The sequence below is a fragment of the Caloenas nicobarica genome, chromosome 1, assembly GCF_036013445.1.
Source record: "Caloenas nicobarica isolate bCalNic1 chromosome 1, bCalNic1.hap1, whole genome shotgun sequence".
Lineage (NCBI taxonomy): Eukaryota > Metazoa > Chordata > Aves > Columbiformes > Columbidae > Caloenas > Caloenas nicobarica.
The window spans coordinates 132796956-132815962 of NC_088245.1; positions in this window are offsets into that span (position 1 = coordinate 132796956).

Genomic DNA, 19007 nt, shown 5'->3' on the forward strand with positions numbered 1-19007 from the left:
CGTAGGGTCCAGTACACATAAAGCAGTAATGAATGGAAAATGTTTCTCAAAATATTTTTTAAGTCTTGCAAAAAGGAATGAGTTGTGATTTTTAAGGCAGCACAAAAAATATCAACAAATGCTCAAAACTTACATTTTTTTGGTGGGGGGAAGAAATTGAAAGAGCAGTCCTGACAAGATAAATAATTTAATTCCTCCACTAAACTAGGGCTGTAGTCCAACCTGAGGTGTTTTTGCATTAATTATGATAACTAACAGCTCAGTACTTTTGACAAAACACACTTTTGATTGTAGTCTTGTTCCAGGAAGCATTATAGGAAAGATACAGCTTAGCAATTAGAAACTGTGAAAAGAGGTCCCCTGGAAGGTGTAAGAATGAAGCGTCTGTCTGTGCATCACAGGTTTTCCACATCTTTGCTGCATTAGTACTTTTGGAAAAGCTGATCTGCATGTTTAGAAACAGCAGTTCACATTTTCCTCCCAGAACCCAGTAACACGGACATTACATCACACCCCACGTCAGAAGCACAACCAGAACTGCTGGTTCTCACCATTCTCTTCTGGCTCAAGTGGTCCTGAAATGACCTAGAAACATGTTAATAAGAAACAGGTTCACAGCGGGGGTTAGCGTTATTCTCTTCATCACACAGCAGAATTTTTTACGAAGTGTTAGAAAATTAAACTCAGGGTTTAAACCCCACCAATAAACCTTTGTAGTAGAGAGGAGTGTCAAGAGGTCTTTATGCTGCATATGCTGAAGCAAGCTTTCTGTCCATTTTTCAAAACAGAAAAAAATCCCAGCCAGAAGCCCCTGATTTGTTTGACTGACTATGTATCTGACAAATTTATTATTGAAATAATTAGAACTGCTAGATATGATGTCATACTTATTTTCTTCTGATTAATGGAGCTCATGCACTTGATGGCCAGAAGCCTCATTACTTCCAGACCAAAAGGGCAACAGGGAGTCTTCAGGAAATTCACTGCAGAACAGAGTAAAAAGTAATACCCTAAAATATCAACAGTAGATCAATGCTGACAAACAGATGGAGAAGGTAAATGTTTTATCAGAACCAGAAAAAAGTTCTCTGTGTTATTCTGGTATCGATCAAGGTGATACTTACCAATATTCCTAATGTTAAACAAAGCAATATAATTTAATCTCCAAGCAGGATTTAGAAAGTGTCAGCAAGTTTTTCTTCTTGCTGAATTGGTAAATTGCAAGTTGTCCAGCTTCCCCTACACTTTCAGTATGGATCCTACCTTGCGTTGACCTACCTCACAATTTTTTTTTCTTGATTGTGTTTACTCAGAAGCTGAAAGACAAACCCTTCCTCTAGCAGAGCAGCCAGCTTTCTTAGTTGTTTCCTCTCTGTTGTTTCCTGTTGATCCTTTTTTAGACAACATAGATTTCATGGGTGTCAGTGAATAGTCGATGAAATTACAGGCAGCCTGATAGACCACTCAGATCACTTACTGTTTCATGACCTGGTCCACTACACGCCCTGTTAATTTGCTAGCACACTTTTTTTCTCCTGGTTTACAAGACTTAGGGCTTCTCTCTGAAAAGCTAAACTCCAGCTCCTCTGTAAGGAGTTGTCTGTGTTGTATTGGGTCAGTCTACCTCTAGAGTTAGCTTTGAAAGACAAGCAAAATATAAAGGGATAATCATAATTTTAATGATGCTCCTTGATAGCATCAGTGGTCAGTGACTAGGGAGAGGAAATGATACCCAAGGAAGGCTTATTTAGTTGACAAAACATTGTAGTTCTGTTGAATTCAGTGGAAGATATAGAGAGGATTTAAGGAGAAACTTCCAGTATTACAAGCTGTAAAACATAGCTCTAGAAACACTTACTCTGTGTTATGTTCTACAATACATATTTTTAAGTAAATTTTTTATAATATAGAGAGTAGTGAAGAAGTGGACAAAATAAAATTGCAGTGTTCCAACAACAACAAAAAAAGCCTCACAGGAAGAAAGGTATGGAGAAGGCAAGCTAGTAGTGACAGAAGTTAGAGACAGCTTCTCTCCCAACTTGCAATGCTGCTAAACGCTCATGATCACATTTAAAACAGTAATTTGGAAAGTGAGACTTATTTACATGGCTCAATACAAAAATGTTGTGACAAAACGCCCATGCAGCTGCCACCTAGCCTTGAAGAAATATCTGATTGGATAACAGCCATCTCTTGCAGTAGCAAGTCTTTAATTCTTTCATTTGCCCCCTCCTACCTGCAAGTGGCAGAATGGCTTTCCTGAGGTGTAGGGTCTCTTGCCAGAAGGTGACACATATGGTCACAGAAAATGCATTTCCCTGCCCAGTGCACCATTGTGGGCCCATGTGGGGCCGGAAGATCAGAGGTTCCTTGACTGACGTCTGTGTACTTGTGTTTTATATCACCGCTTTACCATACAGCAGCTGGTAAAGCTACCATACATACCATACAGAAGATTTGGGGTTTTGTTTGCTTTTAGAAATTTTGTGTGGTAGAGGTGAGTTGCTGTTGTTCGAAATAATGTGGGTTTGGTTGAAGCCGATTCCTAAAAAAAAAAAAAAAACTTGGATAACATTTACTTACCAGATGCCAGCAAAAATGCATTGGTTTGAACAAATACTGTAACTACTAATTTAGTTAAATCTATCCAACTGTGAAAATATATTGTCATGAATAAAAATATATAGACATGAAACACATTGCTTTTTTTTGCTTGAAAAAAATTGGCTTCAGTAAAGAGCAACTAAAGTTTGAAAATGTGCTTCCAAGAAGAAACGTGTTCATTTCCATAAAACATATTGGTGTGTAAATATACAGTATGTATCCGTTTCAGAGCAATATTATGAATTCAGTGAAACTTTGTTCTGTTAGTAAGATGAACCAAGTAAAAGGAATTGCATGCTGCAATTACTACATACAAAATATGTGTGGGATGAAATCCCATTTATAAAACAATTATAAATGAGATATTTTGCTGGCTTTTGGAGGAGAAACACTGTCAATGCAATGCCAATGCAAAGTGAACCAAGGTCAAACTAAATTGGTACCATTCTTATTGAATAGTCTCTAATGTGGACTTCAAGTTTGTGAAACTAATTATAACAGAGAATTACCAATGGTGAGTGGAAGCAGAATTATCTCATTCATAACCTGATCCCTCATCCATATAATTTGTGGAAGGAAGACACAGAAAAAAATGATGCTGGTCCGTACATACTAGTCAGTTCTTCCTACTCCTAAGTGTTTGATAATTAGCAAAAGTGTGTGCTTCCCTATATTTTCTAACCATCAACTAAGAAGCAACCACTTGAAGAAATTTTGAAATTACTTACCCCAAACCACCTTTTGGACCTCTATTTACTTATGATATAAGTACATGTAATGTACATTACAGTTTGCCATGAAAACATATTGCATGGAATTAGAGACTAATTGTGTTTTAAATACACTTGGATGACCAGGTTTACATACAGTTTAGAATACATCGTAGCTAACATATCTGAAATATGTATTCATCCAATTATTTATTGTTTTGTTATTTCTGATGCTTTGTAATTTGTAATTGTTTTGTGTTTTATTCCTTATGCACAGATTATGTGATGTGTTGAAACAAAACCTCTCCTGCATCCAGCTGAGGAGTCAAAGACATATTAAAAAACTCAGTAAGAAGGAAGCTGTTCATTCTGTAGAACATAATGTCACGCATTTTACTTTCTTAAAGCATCTTGGATTACTGACACCAGTACATTAACAATGATTTTCTCACACATTTTGGTGATTTAAAAGGAGGCTCTAAACATTTAGACTCAACTTTTTTTTTTTTTTCTTTTTTTTTTTTTTAATACTAAGGTTTTCACATTAGTGCATCCTTAATTAAAAATGTTTTCAAATACAAGTCAAAGTATTTTAGCTGATCCAGAGTAAGACTCAAACAATTGAACAAATACATTGTTTTGCCTGTACTAAAGACTCCTACAATATTCTAGCAAATACATACTTTAAAAAAGGGGTTTAAGACTTGATAGGGCCTTTCTGTCGAGAGTATTTCTTTTGCTGTCTCTGTGAAAATCAACCCAAGGCGTAAGTCACAGGGAAATTAAAAAATGCTCACAACTGACTTAATAGATCATAGCCTTTAAAATTTCTACACATTCTATCTTTACTCAACATGCTCCTAAGAGTTAGATGATCTATCAGTGAAATACAGCCATCCAGCCAGACTGGATTGCTATTGCTCTTTCTAGCCAGGAGAATGAGATTGCAATCTTGTCAGGCAGTGTAACATTACCACAATTAGAAGCAGAAAGAGTAGACTCTATGTAGCTTGTGTATAAACAGTTCTAATGCCACGATTGTCCTCACTGAAGACCTACTTGATTGTGTCATGGCACGCACACCAAAACTCTCCTTAACAAGAAATGAGGGAATGTGAGAAATTGTGTACTCCAATTTTTGCCCTGACATCCAGCTGGGATGCTGAGGGCATTAATAAGCCTTAATGGTCCTGACCAGTCTCATCTGGGGTCTCCACCCACAGCCATGGGCCCAGAAGTTCTATTTAAGCCAAGTTGTGTTAGAAGGGTGTAGGTTTCTAGTTTAGTCCTTACCTGGTCATGGAATAGTTTAATTCAGATTTCAGTCAGTGTTTTGATTTTAGCATGTCTCATTTTATGAACCTGCCTAGTGATCACTAGATCTGATCCTAACCTTGACCTGCAGATTGACTTCACAGTGTGATCATTGACCTGCTTCATTACTATTATATTGCCTTATGATCTGGACTTTACTATAACCTCTAGGTTTGTCCTTGCTTGAGTACTATGGGACTAGGCTGCGGCTGGTGAGGTCTCTGCCCTGATGGGCTGGGCATCTCTGTGTTCTTGGCTCAGTTTTATCAGGGAGCAGCCTCACTCTTGTTTTCCCTAACAGATGTGGTCTGGGAGAACACAGTACCTAACAAGTGGGAAATAGATCCAGGTCATTCGTTGCAGAGATTAGTGTTGTCTTTTAATCTGCTGACACTAGGTAGAATCAAAAGGATGTCACCTGGCCCAAAATAAAAGGAGGAGAAAAAGATAAGAGAGGAAGGAAAAATGTATTCAGATAAATGTTTTTGGAGACTAGCTCTAGAAAAAGCACAGGTGTGTTGGAAGGTCAGGGTAAAAATAGGCCTAGATGTTGAATGGATGAAAAAGGCTGGGATAAAGCTGAGGCTGAAATCTGGGGCAAGGTAAATTGTTTTCAAGGAAAAGCAAAGCAATGGAAACATGTTTTTGAGACCCCAGGATGAAAGAAGTGTGTAATAATCTAGTCAAGGAGTTTAGGACCAGCAGAAGATGATTTGGGAAATAAGAAGTGTAAGATAAATCTGAAAACAGAGTAGAGCTTCAAAGAGGAACTGAGAATCCTTGAGCACAGAAACTGGACCAAGGAGCCACTGGATGAGGAGTGTGAGACAAGACTAGATAAGAGGTAAAAAAGGAAAACTGAGTGATGATGAAGAACAATTAAAGGAAGTCTGGCAATAAAACCTGATGAGAACAGGAAAAAAAACAAAGCAAAACAAAACCACACAAAACCCCCCAACAAACAAACCAACCAACAACGAAACAACAAAAAACCCCACAAAACTCCAAACAGACAAACAAAAAACAACAACAACAAAACCACCAAAAAACCAACCAAAAAACAACAAAAAACCCCCAAACACAAACAAACAAAAAACCCAACAAAACCATAAAGCAGGGAAAAAGAAAATCAAGGCTTAAGTGGTACAACTGGCACAGCATGAGCTCTGAGAAGACAGAGGAATGGAAAGAGGAATGACGAAAGTAGCTACTGGTGGGTGAGGCAGGACTAGGAGAGTAACAAAACTTCAGGTTCCAAGACAAAAGAAGAAATGTCTGTACCCAAATTGTGTGATAGGGCTTGAAATTCAATGTATCTCACTTCCATAATGCATCTGCTTTTAGTAAATATGTAAGTCATGGAAAATATATATGAGATTACTTTCTCCACTAGGTAATAGTAATTTACTGTACTACTCGCTAACTGATGAGCTCAAACAAAAGTTGTAAGGTGGATTTAAAGACTCTAAGCCTTCTGTATGGATATCAATGTGATAACATATTTTTTCTTCATTCACTTTAATAAATTTGAGGGAAGTACATGCATATACTGTATGTAAACATCTTACAGTTATGAGATGTTTATAATAAAATAAATGAACTTGTTGGTTATACAATTTTTGTATTGCTTTTTTATTTTTATATGGTGAACTAGAACTACGTGATAGATCTTTTGTCGTCCTCTGTGCCTTGTCCATCTGTCGTCCTGTTCCACCCCTCCTCTGCAGAACAGAGAGCCTTCATCTCATTCAGCTGAAGGAGTAGCTCTAGGGATGATTCATGGTTTTGGGGAGAAGGAAGACATTGATAGATCAAATCTCTAACTCATTAGCCGAAAAAAATTGGAAAATGTGTAATCAATATGGCAGAGGACTGAAAGAAGAGGAAAAGATCGATTAATTGAATGATACCTTTGAGAATTAGATTATGTTTTACTATTCCACAGAGTTCCTCTGTGATATTAGGTAAGTCACTTAAACCAAATGTTTTTACCATGGTAATAAATTGATATTAATGCTCATTTTCTCAGTTTCCAACTTCATACCAAAGAGTCAAATCTGCAGAAATGTGAAGTACTGCAGACATCCTAAAGCCACTGTGAACTGGACTAGGAACATGCAGAGCTGTGTAATGAAAATTGGCCACTTGGAATTAGTGGTTACCTTTGACATTAATCTTAATTAAATACTTCATTATAATGTATCTGCAGAACAAGGACAAATTAAGGTTGCAGAGGCAATTCTGAATTCTGGCATTTCTTGAGTCTTTGATTTTTCAGTTTTAGTGATGTTAATGCAGTTTTGTATATCAATTTGGTCATTTATTAGAATTCAGTTATTTGCTTTTCTTTCTTTTGGTATTAGCTTATTAGCTTTGATTTAGTTCCTCTTTTGAAATATTTGCCTAACGTTTTTAAATCTGTTAAATCTCAGAAGTGTAATCATCACAAATGGAGTCAGTGAAAGTTTCAGGATTTTTTTCCCCTGAAGAGTTTCAATCTCTTATGTTAAGCCAATAAATCACAAATGAAAACAGACATTATGATTACTAAGGTAAATAATGACTTACGTTGCTACTTGTAACTGGCCCAAAATATGGAACTGACCTCATCAGTCTTTGGAACAAAAATAGTGGAACTATATTTTGAAAGAAAAAAACCTGAAGGAATTATGCAAAATACAGCAATTTGTCAGTCTCTGTTGAACTATACTTTTTGTTTCAGAGTGGGTGAGAGGTGATTGTTACGGTAATGTTTACATTATTTTGTAAGTAAAACTTATAATTGTTTTTGAGCATAACATTGTTATTTGCGATCAAATTGAAATGTATGTGTGTCACAGAAATTTATAAGTTTGCTAAACTTATTTTCATGAAGTCTATCAGAGAAGTGAAATTCTGGTTTAGACCTGCAGTGTAACAAGCCCTGTTAATAAGTTATTTAATGAACAAGCAAAGAAGTGAAAGTGGCATGTTTTTAAATGCTGTTCTACATAATGATGAAAGAAAGTGTTTCATTATATCACTTGCCATTATGGTATAGGACAATCAAGTTAGACAGTTTGCTGCTAAGTGGAAAATAGGGTTAAGAATAAAAGAAAATATATGTTGCAGTATCTGTAGCCATTAGGAGGTGCATTATTTGTTTTCCCATAGTAAAATTATAATGTAGGACATTTAATGTGTTAGCATCCATAACTCAAGTTTCTAATGCAGTGAGAACAAAAGTTATAAAGGAAAATATTTGTGAGAGAGGAGTACAAGAAACTATAAAGAGGTTTTCAAGGTGCTTGTGCTTGTTAAAGCAAATCTACATTCTCTGACAATCACAAAAGTGGCTCATGGCAAGTGCATTTGGTTGCCATTAATACTTCAGTTGTTAGATGATGGTAGTAACAGCACTTTAAAATAGGGATATGAAAAGCAAGATTTTTGCTTGTTATGGGTCTAAGTTATTTCCTGAGTTTTAGCAATATCAAGACTGTGTTGTAACTTATTGTCAGTAATTTTTTAAGTGACAGACAATAAGAGTAAAATGAGTTAGACTGAAAATCAGCCATTGCTAGAGGCTGTGTATGGAAAGAGTGTTAAGTAGGTACACATACGCAATGTCATTTTTAAAATTGTTTTTCTTGTTTTCAGTTGTATGCAATATTTCTCTTACAACAGAGATGATTTTTCTCTTGCTGAACTAATTAGATTAAGCCATGTGTCATTTTTTAAGATCAGAATGCTGTTTTAGTACCAAGCTGTGGAAAATCACTGAGTACAACTATACTGCATGTGTACCCTTAGTTTTTCCTGTAAAAGTATAAAGACTGAAGTTAACAAATGATATCTGAGCAGCAGGCTATCCACTAGAGACGGGCTTCCTGCCTACAGCAGAACTCAATTTGATTTGCTTCTGTATTTATAGCTTTTGCATTTTACAGAGGGCAAAACAGGCTAATTAAATAATTACAATATTTCACTTCAACAGTATACAATATCTATTTATTATATAGAAAGTAAGTTGATGAGAAAAAATATGAAACATTGTTCATGTTCAGTTCATGCATTCTGTTTGGGCACTTGCTACGTGAGTAATACGGAAGGTATGAACGGATACGGAAGGTATGAACGGATACTTTTCCAATATTCATACTCCAAAGTATGTCTTGATATATGAAAGTGCTTCCGCATATAAAAACTAATAATCATTATAGCATCCTGAAATACATGCCTATCTTTCTTAAATAAAATCTTGATTTTTATTTCAGATAATTCAAGAAGATTAAAATTAAGAAGTAGGGATTCTCTTTGTTCTTCATATTTGTTTCACATACAACATTTCCAAAAGTAGTGACGGATTGCAAAGGAGCACCAAGTTTACTACCAGATTTGACAGAATATGGGAAGATGTGATTCATTCCTTTTGTGCCTCCCATGTACAAGCGTACCTCAAGGCTGTTAGCTATGTGTGTATGCGAGACAATTTGAAGTTTGCAGTAGTTAGAGTATGTGGCATTATTGACTCTACCTGTATATAAAATATTATGTACTTTTCTTATGTCTTGTTCAGGTGTAGTTGAGTGTACTCCAGATCTGCAGAAGAAATTTTACAGCTTCTTGATTGTTCAAGTACTTGGTTTCTGTCCCCGCAGCTTGAAGTAGATGAGCCTAATTGTGATGTGATTTATGCGCGTATGTTTGCAGAAGGAAGCGAGTGGTGTGTTATTTAATACAAACACAGAATTCAGAGGGATTTCATTACCAAAAATTCTTATGCAAGTAGTCGGGAAGCCAAAGTAATCATGCAGATGACTATTGCTGAGCATTTCAAACTTTTCAATGTAAGATAGCTATAGTAATGGCAATTTGAACAATGTAATGGCAATTGAACAATGAACCTTTCCTCCATACCCATCAAGAGGTCAGTAAGTATAGCCACTGTCTTTAATTTCCCTTATAACTGCCTGACATAATACAGTAGCAGATCAAGACCAAAATCTCGGTTGTTTCAAGACGACCCTAAAGTCACTGCAATTAAAGGCACTAGAATAATCTGCAACAACTGCTAAACAACTATATTTTCCTGTGGCTGCTAAGTCCAGTTTTCTTTGCAAGCTTAGGCACGTTCATGAATTTTCTGGCTGCCACTGCAGTATATTTACTAAAGTATAACTTTTGATCTCACGTTTTTATGGAGGTTTTCACATCCAGCAGTTTTAAATAGTTTAATATGAATACATCATTTGTTAATCTTTTACACTTGGAACAGTACCAAAATTAGAAAAGCAGAGGAGTTTCCAGCATTTTGAACTTGACCTTATGAGATCTATGCTTGCTAGAATGTTTTGGCCTGGTTTACTGCAGAGATTTTAGGGAAATGTTTGCTGTGTGTGGTTTTGCAGTTCATATTGTTTAACCTTTCTAACCTGTGACTGTTGGACTCAATCACTCCTTTGAGAGGTTAGACAGTCTAATTAGATTAAAATATGTGAGACTTCATGATGACCGTTTTGACAGTAGTCTGATAAGGGTCCCAGTCAACACATTGGAAGTTCGAGTGACTGATACTGTGCAACAATTGATTTATATTTAGCTAACACATTTATCTGTATTACATAAACTAACATATAAAGTCAGCTTAGCTGAAATTCTGGTTGTTATCTTTAGTCATTCACTGTTGGTTACAGTCATGAGTAAGGCTGAAGTTTTACGGTTTTTATTATGGCATATGATACAGAAATCAAGTGTCTGACACTCTGAATTGTGCCAATACAAGTGTTTTGTTTGTCATCATAGACCGTAAGTTGCACTTCCAAATGTGATCATGAAATGGCTCTTTCTCAGTCTTCGTCTTCATTTTGTAGTGTTTTCGTAGTCTCATAGTCTGGCTACATGGATTGGTAATATGGTGTAGCAAAGTTGTAGATGTGTATTCTGTGCTTACAGACAGTCACCACAAGGATGTTACCATTTAAAAAGTGCTTCTATAGGATGAATTACTTGATAATACTCGCTGTGGTCCATGCTAACCCGTACTAGCTTATGGATGATAAAAAAAAACTTCTCTCATTCCCTGAGTTCCCTGAAATTCCTATGTATTAATGTTTTGTGTCTTTAACAGTGTTTGGCATGTCATACAAGAGTGAGATAATTCTTCCATAGGCTTTGTAGAAACAGAAAATATTGGCTTGCTTGGGTGACCCTCAGAACAACATTAATGTTGTTTTTCCAACCTTTTAGTCATTATAACATTTGATTACCAAGTTAATTATACTAAATAAAATTGCTTTAAAAAAATCTCTGTTTTCTATATGTTTGATTTTTTTTGCAGAGTATGGGACTTTGTAAATGAGTTAAATTCCCTCTATTTTCAACACAGGAAAATAAAAAAAACTGTCAAATCTTGTATTTTTCCAAGTAGCAGTTCAAATTCATTTCAGTCTCAGTAGGAAAACAAGTATTTAGCTGCTTCTCTCAGTGAAAGTAGCCTAAGCTTGTTCCCTTTTCTCAGTGTGTTGCTTGTGTTGTGACTTGGAAAGACATATTCTGTTGCCACAACCCAGTTGTGACTAAGTTCTGCTTGGGATCATGTTTGGAGAAAACTGTCACTTGATCAGAAGAAGAGCATCTTGGAAAGTTGGTTAAAATTCTGCAAATTGGCAAGGAGTATTAAGACTAGTATGCAGGAACACTAAGAACAGCATAAAATAATCGCAATAAATACAATTTAGAGCAAACAAATGATAGACGTATAGCACGTAAGTATTAAATGTTTATAATAAAAACACACGTGTCTTGGTACTGTCTTTGTCTTTAGCATCTTCCTGAAGAGAATGGTACAACCCTGGTTGAACATTGTGGGACAGAAGTTTTGACACTGTGGCACTGAGCAGTTTAAACAAAACACTTTTTATTCAGTTTACCTTTGAATGGAGAAAAGCCCTCTTTCAGTTACAGTGAGAATTTTGTGTTCCTTTACTTTGGAATCTCATTTATTTCCTGAAAACGGTATCAGACTGGATCTGTAGCTCAGGTGGTGATTGTGTCTCCTTCTCACTTTGTGTGTCTCTCATCCCTCTTTCTCTCATTGCTGCAGAAATTGCGGCAATCCTCACAGCAGAGTTTAAGACTGCCACTCCACTGACCTAGGAATTTGCCAAGAACTTGACAGGGTACATATTCCTTTCCTGCTTTTGAATCGAGTCCCCATTCTCATATACTCAAGCTATTCACATCCACTTAACTTGTAGTGGACAGCTTAACAAGCCTGTGAGTTATTTGTGTTGTTGTCCTTTATATTTAATGAAGAAACCTCTGTGATAATCTCAACAAGCAAAGATAAATTTGTATTTATAAGAAGAAAAATTATTAGAAGATAATAGGGATATGAATAATGAGAGAGTTCCATTTATAGCTTGGTTTTATTGTAAATACAGCTCTTTCCTGCCTAAAACTTCATTCACAAAACTAGACACACTCAGTAGTAGTCAGGCATTTATAAGGATATGTATGATATAGCCTTTTTTCTCAAATCCAGTGTGTCTTTTCTATCAAATCCAAACAAGGTTTGTTAAATTAAAAATATAACAAAATCTACTTGGATTGTAATTTTAAGAATATTTTTTATAATTCGAATAATGCTTCTTTTCCTTTTACTTCAGAAAGTACAGAGTTTTCTTTAAGAAAATCTAGCCTTTAAATGTACATATAGCTATCTCTCCTCCTTTCTACTTTTCAAATTGCCAGAAGCATAAATTTTGACATAAAAATGCTTATACACTGTATGAAGTAAATTCATTGTCTTGAAACATATTGAGCTGAGTCTACTATGTAATTTCTACTGATATCAGTTAAGATTGACAAATGTTCCTTACATTAAAGTAATAACATTATACTTGAGATATTTTAATTTATAAATTCAGTATCAAATAGTATTAATGAACACGTAGTTAATAGCAAAAAATAGGTAGTACACATCTGAGCAATTGAATTGCCACGTATTTCACTGGTGTCACTGCCAGTTCATGTAAGTTTATGCACAAGAAGAATCAGTTTAAGCACATGATATCTTTTTGTGAAGGAAATAATTTTTATAGGAAATAAATTTCTGGTTTTAATAGTTTAGCATTTGCATTCTTAGGTGCATAAGGCATCTATCACTGTTCATTATTTCAACATTGGAATGTACAATTCAGTCTTTTGACTATTGTATTGACAGACTAGATATTTCTCTACATTTTTTTAAGAAGAATTTCCCTTTCTAAGTGATGCCTGTGTGACCTTTTATTATGGAAGAGTGTTGTTAAAGCATGTCCTGAATATGTCAGTTGTATAATACAACTGACATTTAGTATCTGTCCCGCTTGTAAAAGGCTTGGCAATATATAGTCAGCAATGCACAGATGCCTTATCCACCTTCCACATGACTTCATTAAAGTTCATGCTTAAACAACCTGAAATTTCTCTGAAATTGCCGAGCTTTTCTTGCTTTGGTATGAATTTGTTCATGAAGCTGTCATTTGGATTTACCAACTTCTCTCCCATCTGGTGATACTTTTGAGTATTTAATTACTTTTTCCTATGGTGTTGCTCTCTTACATTTGTTGAGAATTTTTCTGCTTTCCATTTGAGGAGATCAGCATGTGGAGAGAATGTGTTGTGCTCAAATTCTGATACAGCAGACCTCTGGTAGTCTAAAAATCCCATGTCAGGAAACTAATCTTTATAGTGCTTAATGATAAAAGTTGCTGTTGATTTTCATATAGATACTATTTTCCAAAAAAATAGAATAATGAACTGTAGCAAATTATGCATTTCTAAAACAGGTATGGCATGTTTCCAACTTTAGGAGTCCTGCGATTATGAAGTGGGCTCCTCAAATAGTAAGCATTGCCTAAAAATCAGAGCCAGTGTCATGTTATGTCACGTGTCAGAAAGAGGAATATTAAAAGCAAAAACATCTATTTTGCTACTATACTAGTTGATACTTGAAATTCAAGAAATTTTTCAGAAATGCGCCTTAGCAACCTAAAATGTGAACAAGCAGAAAAGGAAGAGTTTATATTTCCTGCCTGTTGATTTAGACTAACCAAAAAGTGGGACATGAAGTAACCTAGAGCTGTTTATGTTTCATGCTTTGGGAGAAAAATGTTTCAGGTAATCTGAAATGAGTGGGAATACTTCTACTCTGGTAGTACTTGTGGACATAACATTACGAACAGCCATTAGCAGTCACAGAACTAATTGCTATTAGGAATGACTCATAAAACTTCAAGTTACAATTGTTTAGGTATATCCATATGAAGAAGAAAAAGGGAGAAGGTAGAATGGTACTTAAAAATGTCAATTAACATACCAGACCTCTGCATGAAGGTTATGTAATCAAGAATACTGTTGTGTAGCAGTGTGAATGGCTTCGTATCTTTGGGGAGATCTCATAGGAGATCAGAAAATTCGTAGAAATCCAACATCCCCATGCCACTTAGGTCCCTCAGGGTAGCTGGCTCAAAGAACTTCAGTGTTTCTCTTCTTGCTTTCTTTTTTTTTTTTTTTTTTCCTAAGTAAGACTTAAATTTTATCACCTATTTAAATGGAAAATACTTTTGATTCCCTGCATCATTGTGGTTTCCTTCACAAGTTCTTAGTTCTGATGAAAGGGACAACCACTATACAAAATATCCACATACAGTTTTGCTGTAATAATACTGCGGAGGAATTTCTTCTGTCTTGTATTTGATGCATCCATTTATGGACTCCACAATTCAGTATGTTTTTTGGTTTTTTCAGTCACATGGAATAGTATTCTGAAAGGTTTAAAACGTTATTCACTTCTTCATGAAAACTTCTGCTTGTTTGCTATTGTGGAACATATTACTCTAGAGAGTGCACATTAGCTTTATTTTTTTTTTTTTTCCCCTGGGCTTGTTGTATTACACTTCTCTACACTGAATCACATAAGTCATTACTTTTAGGTTTCCCAAATCTTTCTGAATTATATTGTATTTTTTCATGTTGGTTGATCTTTCTTCATTCTGTGCTTTGTTATTAACAAATATCTTCGATGGAACTGGGCCCCTCATCACAAGAAAGACCTTGAGGTACTAGAGGGAATGCACATGAGGTGATGAAGCTGGTGAGGGGCCTGGAACATGAGTCTATTGAGGAGCAGATGAGGGAGCTGGGGCTGTTTAGCCTGGAGAAAAGGAGGTTGAGGGGAGACCTTATTGCTGTCTACAGCTACCTGAAAGGAGGTTGTAGCATGGAGAGTGTTGGTCTTTTCTCCCAAGTAACAAGTGATAGGACGAGAGGAAATGGCCTCAAGTTGTGCCAGGAAGGTTCAGATTGGATATTAGGAAGAAAATGGAAAGGGTTGTCAGGCATTGGAACAGGCTGCCCAGGGAAGTGTTAGAGTCACCATCCCTGGAGGTTTTTAAAAGGCATTTATACGAGGTTCTTAGGGACATGGTTTAGTGCTAGATTTTGCTCTCTTGCAACTGAAATGATTCTATGATTCTATGATTCTATGTTTTAGCAACTTACATCTCATTCTTACATCAATTGAAGAAAATAGGCTACGATGCTCTTGTGGCACTCCTTTAGTAACTTCTTTCCAACTCAAACTGTTTTCCCGATAGATATTAATTTAGCTGCTGTGTATCATTAACTATATTGATCTCTTGAAGCTAACAAAATCAAAAAACATGTTTTATATTAGGGGAAAATGTACTCACACTGAAAGTTTGCTGAAATATTTTACTTTTTCTTTCCATGTCCATATGTGCTACAGCCAGTACCTCTCGTCTACAGGTAAGCATTTTCAATATAGCTTCTTTTTTTTTGTATTTCATGCTTATTAAGTTTACAGTTAATATAACAACAGTAGAACTAGCTTCATAATAATTCTCTTCCTAATGATTCAAAGCTGCTGTGGTTTTACCCAAGCCGGCAACTAAGCACCATGCAGCTGCTTGCTCATTCCCCCTAGCAGGATGGAAGAGAGAACCAGAATTATAAAACTGAGAAAACTCATGGGTTGAGATACAGATAGTTTAATAAGTAAATCAAAAGCTGTGTGCACAAGCAAAGCAAACTAAATAATTCCTTTATGACTTCTCCCCAGCAGGAAGGTGTTCAGCCATCTCCAGGACAGCAAGGCTCCATCGTGCATAATGGTGACTTGGGAAGACAAATGTCATCACCCCAAATGTCCCCCCCTTCCTTCTTCTTCCCCCAGCTTTATATGCTGAGCATGGCATCATATGGTATGGAATATCCCTTTGGTCAGCTAGGGTCAACTGTCCCAGCCATGTCCCCTCTCAACTTCTTGTGCACCCCCAGTCCACTCACTGGAGGGACAACGTGAGGAGCCAAAAAGACCTTGACTCTATGCAAGCATTGCTCAGCGATAACTAAAACTTCCCTGTATTATCAACACTGTTTCCAGTACAAATCTAAAACATAACCTCATACTAGCTACTATGAAGAAAATTAACTCTATCAGAGCCAAAACCAGCACAAAAGCCTTGGAGAAATGCCAAGGATGCTTTACTGATGTCTGTGGAAGTCCATTGTCCTGGTGCCCTTTTCATATCTCTTCAGCATGATGCAACAACTCCTGGAGAGTACATCTTTCAAAGGTACTAAATGAGTAAAAGATGTAGCATGTGTTCAGATGTGAATATTTTAATGGTCCCATTAACTCCTGTGGCCTTTACATGAACTGTTCCACTGAGGTGGAGATATGCCCCTTCATTTTTCCATGTGAGTGGATGTTCTGGTCCATATGGGATAATATGATGGATTAGGAGCTATGCAAATTTATTCTTTAGCTCTAACTTGCTGAAATATATGCTTTATTATTAAGCTACTGAATAACAGAAAACAAAATGCAAGAGACTAATATTTGCTATTCAGTGTACAAAAATGATAGGTTTAGATTTTTTGTCTATTTGTATTGAATCTTGCAATCTATTCACAGAAAAGGAAAATGCTACAGGTGTGTGCTAGCTGCGGACTGTTTTAAATATTGATATGTTAAGCTCCTTACAGCCAGAAACCCAGCATGTAGACTGTTTTAGTTTGAATAGAGGCTCTAGCTAGCTGCTATATGCCTTCGGTGTTTGGACTGGTTGTGCAGAGAATCTGACATAAATATTTACAGTGCCTCTCAGTCAACCAACTCTTCTCATTTAGAAAAATAAATTACTGTAACAGTAAGACCATACTCTTAACTCCTTCAAACAAAGTTCTGTCAAGTGGTACTAGATAGAAAAATTAGATAAAACAATAAACTCCGATTTAATTAATCCTTTTCCTACTTCCCAACTAGTAATATGGAATAGCCAAGAGAAAGGGGGAAAAAAATTTTACATTTAAAACCATATAAAATCACAAAAATAAGAAGACCTCATCATTCAATCACCTTGCTTAGATTTGGGGGTATAAATTGAAATGGGAAGATTAAATGCTTCAACTTTTTGTAGATTAAATTTTGCACAAGCATTGCAGCTGCTGTTTAATTTCATACTGCTTAGTGCTGTCATATTGGTTGTCTCAAACAGTATTTTTCATTCTGTAGGGAAAAAAAAAGAGCAGAAAAAGCTGATGAAAAGTGAGTATATGTGTTTATCCAATACAAGGAATTTGAATTTATTTTGTTTTCCACAGAAGTAAAGATTTGTAGTGCTGAGTTCCAAATTAGAGCACACTTATTTTATTTTACTACAGGTTCCCCAGGGAAATGGTCACAGCACAAAGCCTGTCAGAGTTCAAGGAGCATCTGGATGATGCTCTTAGTCACATGGTTTAGTTCTAGGTGGTTCTGTGAGGAGCAGGGATTTGGACTTGATTATCCTCATAAGTCGCTTTCAACTTGAGATGTTCTATGATTCTGTGTTTTATTTGACTGAAGTTTCACATGTAAGGCAATGAGAAGGTTTTGTCTAGACTTCAACAGCACTATTCAGAAACTAAACAGTGAAGTTACTTACCAGTATCTTGAAGGGATACCTGTCTGATCAAGAGTCAACATCATTAAACCTTAATATGAAAGAGTTCCCCATTTTAAAAAACTGCTCTGGTTCTATGCCATCCTTTCTCTAGAAATGTTTTCTCAATGTGTTTCAATAATGTAGGGAAAGGGTAATCTGTGATACTTTTTATTTGCTTGGCTAATAGTAGTTTTAAATACATAGTATGCATTATATAACCTTATATAATTACTACTGGAGAAACAAAGAAAATACACTCTGTGTTTTGAAAGTATAAGAATATATAACCTTAAAGAATGCTTCTATTTTTGTTAAGTTTTTGCAAATCACCTTATTGTGTCAAGAATAAAATCTTACAAGAACCTCTTTCCACTTTTATTTCTTTTTCTCTTCAGCTCTTTTGCATATTTATTAGCTTCTTATCAGTGATACTTTGAATATAATTTTAAAATGTGGAAATAAATATTTTCCTACATTTTCTATCATGATAGATGTAAAGGAACATATTTTCTGCATGGTGTACGGGGAGTTAGGCAGGCAATTTCCATTAATAATGAACCATGCAGAAAATTTACCCTTGAGAGGTACATATATAGGCATCGCAACCATTAATCATTAAAGTTGTCCAGCATTCCTAAACTACTTTCTTATCCAAAAATTATAAGATATATAAGAATTTAATTTCACATTGAAACATTCAGAATTCATCTGATTCATCTTACATAAAGAAATGTCATTGTACAAAGTCAGGAAGGCTGTCATCTCCACTGCTATATCTGCCACGGAGTTTAGTGAACAAACAGACCCTACCACTCTGGTTACATATGCAATGTGTTCAATGCTAGTGTTTACTTCAAGATTTCACACAAGTGCTTTTCAAGCAAGTATTAAGCCTATTATTTTTGCTGTCAGAATACAGATCTGGTGGTTTATTAAGGAGCCTATAAAAATTAGATCTGTCACTTCATATATAAACTACTTCTCTTCTCCAAGGAATTTGCTAAAATATGTCACCACTTTTGATACCCAGGTACGAGTACAAGGGCGTTTGTTTCCTTCTCTCCTTATCTAACAAGCTATCCCTCTGCATAGTTAGGCAACTATCCTGTAAATGTTCATATATATACTTTCCACTGTAAGAAGTGTTACTAACTTTGATAGGATGCACAGCAATGAAGTTGAGAATACGTGTTAAAATTTGAAGGATTAGGGCCTTTGATTTTCAGTAGACTGGCAAGGTCTGTGATAAAATCCTGTGACCTTGCTGGAAAATTATATTTTCTTTTGATGACTCACATTTGTAGGTGTCCCTTTACTGGGCTCTAATAGACAGAAAATATAAATAGCTCTTTTTTTTTTTTCAGTGAAGGTGTCTCAAAACCATTCAAAGGCCTAATTGCAA